Source organism: Tupaia chinensis, unplaced genomic scaffold, assembly GCF_000334495.1.
Source record: "Tupaia chinensis unplaced genomic scaffold, TupChi_1.0 Scaffold000002_1, whole genome shotgun sequence".
Taxonomy (NCBI): domain Eukaryota; kingdom Metazoa; phylum Chordata; class Mammalia; order Scandentia; family Tupaiidae; genus Tupaia; species Tupaia belangeri.
The window spans coordinates 249,560-260,493 of NW_006159428.1; the positions used below are offsets into that span (position 1 = coordinate 249,560).

At 43.5% G+C, this 10,934-nt stretch overlaps 1 pseudogene; it reads left to right on the plus strand.

The window, feature by feature from the left end:
• The first annotated feature begins 8,954 nt into the window (after positions 1 to 8,954).
• LOC102499075 (39S ribosomal protein L42, mitochondrial-like) overlaps positions 8,955 to 10,934 on the plus strand; it is a 13,791-nt pseudogene continuing 11,811 nt past the window's right edge.

Below are 10,934 nucleotides of genomic sequence, written 5' to 3' on the forward strand. Positions count from 1 at the left end.
AGGGTGGATCTACCCAGCCGCCTCACATCATTCGAATTCACGTTCAAGCCCTAGCCTTTCTGAAGGCTCTTCCCCAGTCCCTGCGGAAGGATCAAAGTTCCAAGATGATCCACCATTCCAGCCCAGTCGTGGAGAGTGATGGCCGGGAGCGAGGGTCCCTCCCATCCACCGAGATGTCCACCGCCATGGCTGCTGCTGTGACTCAGCTGCGTGCACCTGTGCTTGGACGGGATGGCCCTGCCCTGCACTGTCCCTGCCCTCAGATCACCCCGCAGCATCACAGTCCAGCCAGAGAACTGGCTGATGTAGGGCCCACCCTGCTGAGCCTCACACATCATGGGCATTTATATTTAGGGTCCTAAGGTGTTCCCACAAATTAGGGCTCTAATCCCACTACTGTGGGAATGCTGACCTCTGTCTTCTTCCTAGATACAAGTCAATCTCTTCTGAGGGAAAGACCTTCCTCTTTGGCTTTTTCCCAGACACTCTGCCTCTGCCAGCAAACTATGTCCCCTCTCTGGGGCTTGGGCCTTGAGCAATAGAAGCTAGAAAGAAGAAATGTTCCACAGGCAACTCCTGTGTGTTTTCCCTAAAGAGCAAGAAGGGAAAAAAAATCCTAAATCAACGTCTCAAAATACTCTCTGAGCTTAGAAGTAAGGACATGAGCCCTAGAGACCAGGCTGAGGAGGGAGAAAGGGAGAGTTTACTTGGGTTGTTGCAGTAACATGTGCAGGAGAGAGACAAAGAGAGACAGTGAGAAAGCACATCCCCCCAGAGTGGGGTGGCCACACCACAATCTCTTCTCCTCCATTCTCTTCTCAGGATTTTGAGCAAGCATGTTTGTATGCCTGGTGTGTTTTCATGCTTCCTGTTTCAGGACTTGAACCACACAACTGGGTGTGGGATCCAGCCACCTTAACCACCCTGCCACTGGGCTGGGGTGGAGCCTCCTTTTTGAAGGTGTTGAATTGGGGAACCATGACACCTCCGCCCGCCAGTGTCAAGCAGAAGGCTGGATATGTGGAGGGGACTGGGCTGCTCTGCAGCTTCCAGTAGGCCACTCAGAATTTCGCATTTGCGTCCTTCTTTTTCATTTGAGCCTACACACGATAATTCCCTCCCTGTTCCAGAACATTCTTCCTCATTGCATCCATCCTCAGATTTCAAGGCCAGTGTCACCACCTCTGGAAAGAGTTTCCTCATTCAGGTTGCTTCTTTCTGGACTCTAACCTCACCACTGGCCCTGAGGGCACAGTTTGACCAACATTGCCCCCACTGTAAATCCAGAGACTGACATGGAACAGACACAGTAAATAGCTTATTTTAACTGAGAGGGGGAAAGAGACCGCAGGTAAGACCTGCTAGAGCCAGCTTTTATCTGACTCAAGAGAAGTGACTGCTACATTTCCAGGAATTTTGCAAGCTGGTTATTAAAGCATTGGTAGCTTGAAATCAGCTATGGTGGGAGTGTACATATCGTGGCAGTCAGCAAACACAGAGAACAGGGGTCCCCACCCTTCTCTCATCTCCCCCACAAAGCAAGTGCACCAGCATACCACTTAAGGAGGGTCAAAGAACCCCTCCTGTGTGCAGAGGAGGGAGGTAGTTCAGAGAGTTAATGTGTGTGATTCCAGAAACATTCTCTTACAGAATCAAAGGGTAATCCAGTTCCATAATCTGCATAAACTCTTAATTATGTCAACAGAGAGATTATAGAAGAAGAAAAGAAACAGAAAAAAGAGAGAGAGAGAGAGAGAGAGAGAAAATAGACAAACATCATTGGAGAAATGGCTCTCAGCCCCAGCTCTGACAGGGATAGGACCCTGGGCAGGTCACTAAATGATGAGTTTCTTGGGAAATCTCTGAGTTATGTTTATATGTGTCCCTCATAATACCCAGACTGGCATGGGACAGGAACTCAGAACCTGCCACCTGAGTTTTGCTAAATTAAGCCTTACTTCTCTTAGCCCCAGTTCTCTCATCTGTACGTTAAGAGATGAGAGGAGTGTTTTCCAGAAGGCCCCATCAACAGCACCCTCTGCTCACTCCCCTTGCAGACAAACCAGAAAATCCAGAAAATAGGACAAAGTCGTAAAAACAGAGGCAGCAGTCTCTGTAACACTGGAAGACATCACTAGTGTACAACTATAATGGCCCTATTTTTAAAATCCCACAGCGGGGCCAGTGGGTGGCATGGTAGTTAAGGCACTGGACTCCCACATAGCTGACCACAGTTCAAGTCCCAGACCCGGTGGCTACAAACTCATATCAGGGGTGTGTGTGTCCAGGTCCAAAATCCCAGGAGGAGAATGGAGAAGGATTGTAGCATGGCCATTGCCCAGGGGGATGATTTCTCATTTTCTCTCTCTCCAGCCCTGTCTCCTGAACAAACACATGTACCCTATAGCAAAAATCTGTCCAAACTAAATAAATAATAAATAAAATAAAATAAAATAAAAATCCCATAGTTAGGAGCCAGCAGGTGGCGTTGGTGGTTAAGGCGCTGGACTCACACATGGTTGACTGCAGTTCAAGTCCCAGACTTGCTTTCTCACTTTCCCTCTCTGTCTTGTCTCCATCTGGTGAGTGCATCTGCCCTATAACAAATAGTTTAATAATAATAATAATAAAATTAAATAAATAAGGTTTAAGCCCTTAATTAGCCTGACATCTCTACCCAGCAATAGGCAACACTGGACCAAGCAGTCCTCCCTACACCTCAGCTGTGTAGGTAAGACTTAGGGTTTAAGGAAGACAAGCCTGATTTTGTGCAGACACCTTATTGCCAACCAGGTAATGACAGCAGCTATACAGACCTGCCCAATTCAATTTTCCAGCGAGATTTTCTTCTCCTGCTTGTAAGGTCCCTTGAGAAGGATACAGTAAGGTGGTGGTGGTAGAACAGGGATGTATTTTTTTAAGAGAGATTTTTGCTATAGGGTGCGTGTGCTCACAGGAGAGACAGAAAGCAAGAAATCACCTCCTAGGGGGGATGGCCACGCCGCAATCCCTTTTCCTCCATTCTCCTCTCAGGACGTTGGGCACGCATGCACACCTGCCCAGCGTGAGTTTTAAGTTGCCAGTCCAGAACTCGAACTGCAGTTGACTACATGGGAGTTCAGTCGTGTAACCATTACGCCATCTGCTGGTCCCAAAGGATATAATTACCAGTGAACCTTCCTCTACAAAACTGAAACATCAGGAATGAGGGGAAAAAGCACCTCCGGCAACAGAGAGTCCTAGATTAACTTGACGACTCCTCCCAGTTCTGGTTTACTGAGGGTGCACGACATGCCAGGTCCTGGCAAAGCGAAGACAGAGAAGATATGATCCTGCCCTCCAGAAACGTAAATGAAGTTCCGGTGAACAGAGCTGACCAGCACTTATGTGATTATAAATTGGAATCCTTATCTTCTATGATTCTGTCTGTGACTCTATGAAGATGTATTTCTACGGGAAAACGAGGGCATGGAAATCAAACAACTGAGGATCAAACTTAGAAAACTTAGTCCCATGCGTAAGTGAGGAGGAATCTGGGGACTGCCTTCCCTTGGGGTTGAGAGCCCGCGACATTATCCAGTCATGGCATCTCCGTCGTGGAAGTGAGGCCTACCAAGTGTCGTCATTGTTAATTATTCTTAGGGAAGGTACAGTAAGACCTCTGGCCCCTTCCCAGAGCAGTTGCTCAACATCAGCAAGAAGAAGGATGACTCAAGATCCTGCTCGCTTGTTTCTGATGTTTCTATTAAAGAACACAGAGAGATTTACTCGGCAGACCATGTCTCGAAGGTGGGAAGAAAAGCGTGTTTCTGCATCGGCGTTGGTTTAGAATGTCTTCCTTGGGAGAGGGTATGTGCGGCAGAGATAGGCGGGGGTGGGGAGGGGGCAGTAGGCAGCAATCCCCATCCGGATTTCCCCTCTGCAGTGTACACACACACACACACACACACACATCCTGTCTCACACAGACACCAGCCAAACCGGACCCATAAAAACAGGCCCCAGCTCTGTCTGATGAGCCCCAGGACCATCCAGAGAATCAGAGAATTTCTCCCTCAGGTAGAAGACTTGCCACTGTGAAGATGATATCAGGACAGCCCTTGAAACTGCACGAGAGGGCAATGAGGGCCAGGCTCGGTCTGTACGACTCCTGTAACTTCCACTTAAAAGGTTTTTCCTTCTGCCAGAGAGTGCATGAGGTCACCAGAGAGAGGGAGCGAGAGAAGGCGCCCCCACCCCGACAGGGTGTGGTCATACTGCACTCTTCTTTCCTCCATTTCTCCATCCTGCCAGGATCTGGGCACACGCTCATATGCATGGCAGCTGGCATGTTTTTCAAGCTGCCAGGGCCAGGATTTGAACTACGGTCAGCCATGGAATCTGGATCCCTTAACTGCTGAGCCATGGGACTGATGTTGTAACTCCTTTTTTTTTTTTTTTCCAGAAGACAATTTTAGGAATGTGAAAGGGACACAGGTCCTGCTGATTGCCACATATTCCATACAGTGGCTATGTGTATTATTCTGTAACGTTTTTATTAAAATCACAGCAGCAATGCAGCCTGCAGATGGCATGGTGGTTAAGGTGCTCCATTCCCACGTGGTCAATCAAGGTTCAAGTTCCAGACCCAGAGGCTTAAAAATCATGCCAGGGGAAACCAGCAGTTAGCGTAATGGCTATGTCGCTGGACTCCCACGTAGTCGACCGCGGTTCGCATCCTGGACCCGGTGGCTTAAAACTCATGCCGGGCACATGTGCGTGAGTGCCCAAGAGCCCGAGAGGAGAATGGAGGAGAAGGGATTGTGACGTGCCTGTCCCCTCTGGGGGGTGATTTCTCGCTTTCTGTCTCTCTGTCGCTCTTTGTCTGTCTGGCGAGCACATGCGCCCTATAGCGCAAACCTCTCCAAAAAAAAAAAAAAATCATGCCAGGCATGTGTGTGCATGTTCCCAAAATCTAGAGAAGGTACAGGATTGCAGCATCCCCAACCTCCTGGGGTGGATTTCACACTTTCCCTCATTCTGTAACTCTGTCTCTCTCCTCTGGTGAGCACATGCATCCTATGACAAAAGTCTTAAAAAACTCAAAACTAAATAATATATACGAGGTAATTCACTGCAACATCATTATCAGAGAAAAAAAACAAACAAACAAAGACTCATTTAATAGGGTACTGATGAACACACATATATATGTATATATGTTTAATGAGATATTATGCAAATATTAAAAAGAACAAAAGAGCTCATTAAGAACTGATACGAAGTGATTTCCAAAATATGATAGTATATTAAAACAGGATGTAAAACAATGTGCTTCGTACCCTGTCACTGTGCAAAAATTAAATAAGGCAACTTCTGCTCCCAGGAAGGTAAAATAGACATATTTTCTCCTAGCGCTCCTGCAGTCTAAGACCAAAAATGCTGGACGTTGCATATAAAACAAATATAAGAAGATGCAGAAAGGCGGAGAGGAGAAGGCAGATGAGCTGACATTGGAACGACGACAAAAGACATAGTGTGATTTACGTGGATTTTCTTTTTGCCTTAATTACTACAGACTTGATGTCAAAGAAGACAGCAACCTGGGAAGACCAAAACCTGCAGACGGAAAAAGAAAGCTACACCAGCAGAGGCCCATGCACCCTTGCTAGGCTGGGACACCCTAGTACCCACAGCCTGGGAGATGTGTCAGAGGGGTGTGGTTGTACTGCCATCTTCTTTCCTCCATTAGCCTCCAGGCTAAGTGGGAAGTAGGAAGTTTACTGAGTCCCTGTAGGGTCACTGGAAAGTGCATGGGTAGCCTAGATCTTTATCTCACCTGTAATCACAAGGCAGTCCTGCAACTCCTTACTGGTGTGGTGTGGGTGGAGATGATGTGGGAAGCAGTAGCAAAGTACTCCTACCCCTCCTATCCAGATATCATAGACATTTCATGGGGAGCCCGAAGAACTCCTACCCATCCTGTCTACCTCCAGCAGAAATGAGGAGTCCCCTTATTCTGGTGTCAGTGGAGACTCTGGACAGCCCAGGCATGTTTTGCCACCTAGGAGCAGTGAGACAGCACTTTCCTTTGCCCTGTTGGAGTGCCGTCAGAGAAGCCAGCTGGGGCCAGCAGGTGTTACAGTGGTTAAAGTTCTGGACTCCCGCATGCTGAACAACTTTCAAGTCCTGGGGGGCTTAGAACTCATGCTGTGGTGCCATGTGCGTGTGTACCTGAGAGAATAATGGAGGAGGAAGGATTGTGGCATGGATGTATCCCCTGTGAGCAATTTCTCACTTTCCCTCTCTCTGTCTCCTTCTGTCTCCAGCAAGCTCACAGGCCCTATGGCAAAAACCTAAAATACAAAACGAAGAAGCCAGCCTAGTGGAAAGACTTTAAATACGATACAGATTCTTACAGGGTAATATGCAGAATTTCCAAGTTTCGATAAAAAGTTATTCGTTATACCAAAATTAAAATAGAGTCCATTGAAAGGGAGAAGATAGTCAACAGATACCAGTGCAGAGAACAGACAGATGACAGAATTATCTGACAGGGATTTTAATGCAGCCATCATAAAAATGCTTTAACAAGCAATTATGAGCATGCTGAAACTAATCACTTTTAAAAGCTCATGAACAGATAGTCCTAGCAAAGAAAAAAATAGTAAATATAAGGAGAAATCAAATGGAAAGTTATAAACTGAAAAACATGATACTGAAAGAATAAACTCCATAAATGAGTTCAATAGCAGAATGGGCATGACAGAGGAAGGAATTCATGAACTGGAATATAGAACAGGAGAAATCACCCAACCTAACAACAGAGAGAAATAAGACTGAAAAAAAAAAAAAAAAAAGAAACTGAACACAGTCTCAGGAACCTGTGGGACTATGATAAAAACAAACAAACAAAAACAAAAACAAAAACAGTCATTCAAGTCCTTATAGCCTTGGAAAGAGAGTAGCAAGAGGTTCATGCTAAAAAAGCACTTGAAATAATGGTTGACCACTTCTCAAATCTGGTGAAAGGCAAACCTGCATAGTTAAGAAGCTGAACAAATATTAAAGAGGTTAAATCCAAAGGAACACTCATTGGGACACTTTATACTTAAACTTTTGAAAACAGGAAGCAAAGAAGAAGTCTGAAAGCAGCAGAAGAGAAATTTCTGTAACAAAAAAAGAATTAAATACCTGTAACAAAAAAAGAATTAAAAGGACAGCAGATATTTTTAAAAATCAGAAGCCATAAACTCCAAAGGAAGTGGAACAACATTTTTTAGGTGTTGAAAGAAAAACACTGATTAGAATCCTATGTCTACCGAAAAATTTATTTCCACTTAAAGAGATCCCAAAAGATTTGCAGGTAAAAGAAACAGAAAAGAAGTTGTCACCCTTAGACTCTACAAGAAAGTTTTCTAAACAGAAAGGAAACCATGAGAGAGGAAATCTTGGCATACCAAGAAGGAAGAAAGAACACCTAAGCAAAAATATGTTTAATACAATAGACTTTCCTTGGCCTCTTAACTTTTCTAAATTATGTTTGACCGAGAAAGCAAATATTACACATAGCCTGATGTGGTTCTAAACAGAAATAAAGGACACATTTCATATCGTTCTAAACGGGAGAAGATGAAGGGAGGTATCAAAGTGTTTAGTCTTCACTCAAACTGACAAGATCCTGACACCAATGGACAGTGATAGTTCATATATAAATATAGTAGTTTATATATTTAAAACTAAAAACTAGACAAAAGGTACACTCAAACACTACAGCTAAATCAAAATTAAATTAGAAAATATACACAGGAAAAAGAAAAGAAAAAGGAAAGGGTTCCAATATAAAACCAAAATTAGAATGAATGATATGTGAAGTTCTGATATACCAACAATTGCATTAAATTCAAATGGTCGAAGTCTGCAATTAAAAGGCAGAGACTGGCAGAGTAGATGCTATGGTCTCAATGTGTCCTCCAAATCGTGTTTGGAAACTGAACTGCCATTGTCTCGGCACTGAGACGGTAGAACTTGATCTAATTATGGTATTAAGATGTGGCCTATAAGAGGTGATTAAGACTAGATAAAGTCATCAGGGTGGGAACCTATTATTGGGAGACTTTAAAAGAGGAGGGAGAGAGACGCGTGCTCTGCCCTCTCAGAACTCTGCAAGGAAAACCTACCAACACCAAGATCCTAACAGAGGTGGCCCCTTGACTTTGGATCTCCATGCTGTCAGTCGAGTAAGTTTTTACTCCTTATAAATTACCTAGGCTATCATACTCTGTTATTAGCAACAGAGAAAGGCTGAAACAGTGCATTTTTAAAAGTTATTTAACAATAAATGGACTATGGTCTTGCAGGACCTGGATTGGGACAAGATGGTGGGCTTGCCGTGACAACCTGTCAAGGGTTGAAAAGTAGTTTGTCTAAAAGCAGATTTTAAAAGCAATTTCTTTTGGGAACCAGCAGTTAGCATAATGGCTATGTCGCTGGACTCCCACGTAGTCGACCGTGGTTCGCGTCCCGGACCCAGTGGCTTAAAACTCATGCCGGGCGCGTGTGCGTACGTGCCCAAGATCCCGAGAGGATAATGAAGGAGAAGGGATTGTGGTGTGACCATCCCCCCTGGGGGGGTGATTTCTCGCTTTCTGTCTCTATGTCTCTCTCTGTCTGGCGAGCGCACGCGCCCTGTAGCGAAAAACCTCTCCAAAAAAAAAAAAAAATTCTTTTCAGAACAACATTACTCATGCCGGGCGCGTGTGCGTACGTGCCCAAGATCCCGAGAGGATAATGAAGGAGAAGGGATTGTGGTGTGACCATCCCCCCTGGGGGGGTGATTTCTCGCTTTCTGTCTCTATGTCTCTCTCTGTCTGGCGAGCGCACGCGCCCTGTAGCGAAAAACCTCTCCAAAAAAAAAAAAAAATTCTTTTCAGAACAACATTTTTTTTGTGCCACAAAAGAAGCCTCTTGATTTACCATGGCAGTAGCAGCGATGAAATGTGTAATATCAAAGACTACCATCTTGAAACATTTCCTTCCAAGTCAAAATGGAGCTTTATATTGTGTTTGTCATAAATCTACGTATTCTTCTCTTCCAGATGACTATAATTGCAAAGTGGAGCTTGCTTTGACATCTGATGGCAGGACGATAGTGTGCTACCACCCCTCTGTGGATATTCCATATGAACACACAGAACCTATCCCTAGACCAGATCCTGTGCATAATAATGAAGAAACACATGATCAAGTGCTGAAGTCCAGGTTAGAAGAGAAAAGTGAACACCTTGAACAAGGACCCATGATAGGACAACTTAGCAAATGTTCTTCACTCCCAAGCACCGTTGATACCCTCACGGACAGAATCACAGTGGTCGTAAGAAACAGGACCCCCCAGAAGAGACAGAGGACATCGAGGTTCTCAGAGGACTCAGAAACATGCCCCATTTGTCATTTAAGAAAATCCCATGTAGTGTATTCACTAATAGATTATGTAATAAAATAATAATAAATTTTCTTTTCACATATTAAAAAACAATAAACGGACTGTAAGAAACTAACTTCAAATGGAATAGTGTAGGCAGACTGAAAGGAAAAAGATAGGAGAAAGATATGCAAATGTCGTTAGAGACAAAGCAAGATGAGCTACATTAACATCAGTAAGCTGAGGTCAGCAGGTGTCATGGGGAAGGCACTGGACTCCCACAGTGGCCAACCACAGCTCAAGTCCTAGACCCGGCAGTTTGCTTTTTCACTTCTCTCTCTCACTCTCTAACGAGTGCACATGCCCTATAGCAAATTTTAAAATAATAATAATAAATAAATAAAATTAAATAAATAATTCTTATAAACAACAAAATAACCTACACATCAGAGCAAAAAAAAAAAAAAAATGACCAGAGACAGAGAGGGACATTACATTACATGAGGGTACTTGTAAAAAGTCATGAAAAAGGGGCCAGCAGGTGGCATGGTGGTTAAGGGCACTGGACTGCCACATGGCCAACCGCAATTTGAGTCCCAGACCTTGTGGCTTGCTTTCTCACTTTCTCTCTTTCTCCTCTCTCACTCTCACTCTGTCCCTCTCTGGTCAAATTTTTAAAAAGAAAATAAATAAAGTTAAACAAAATAATTCTTTTTTTTAAAAAGTCATGAAAAAGAGAATTAAAGTACAAGTTTATTTTGGTATAGAGAATTTTGAAATCCATGCATAGTTGTGTGGGTTTTTTTTCGTTTTTGTTTTTTGGGGATTTTTTTGGTAATATGTATTTTCCAGAAATTTGTTAATGCTCCTTGTAAAATGATAAAATGGTTATTATTACAGCTGGCAGACCAAATAACAAAACTGAAAAATATGTAAAATACGAACTAACAAAACTTAAAGGAGAAATAAGCAAATAAACAATTACAGTTGTTGACATCGCCACTCCTCTACTAACAATTGATTGAAAAATAATTGACAATAAATCAGTAAGAGGGGGACCAGCAGGTGGCGTGGTGGTTAAGGCGCTGGACACTCCACATGGCTGACCTAGGTTCGAGTCCTGAATCTGGTGGCTTGTTTTCTCACTTCCTCTCTCTCTCTCACTCTCACCCTCTGTCTCTCTCTGGTCAAATTAAAAAAAATCAACGAATGAATAAATAAAAAGTAAAATAAATAATTATTAAAAAAAATAAATAAATCAGTAAGAATATCATCAGCCAAAAGCATCTAATTGTTACTTGGAACACTTTATTCAACATCAGAGAAATACACATTCTTTCCAAAAGCTCATGGAATGTACATATCAAGATAGACTATATCCTGTTTATAAAAAAAACTGTAACAATTTTTTAAAAATTGAAATCATGAACCAGCAGTTAGCGTAATGGCTATGTCGCTGGACTCCCACGTAGTTGACTGCAGTTCGTGTCCCAGACACAGTGGCTTTAGAAACCACGCCAGGCCAGTGTGGGTG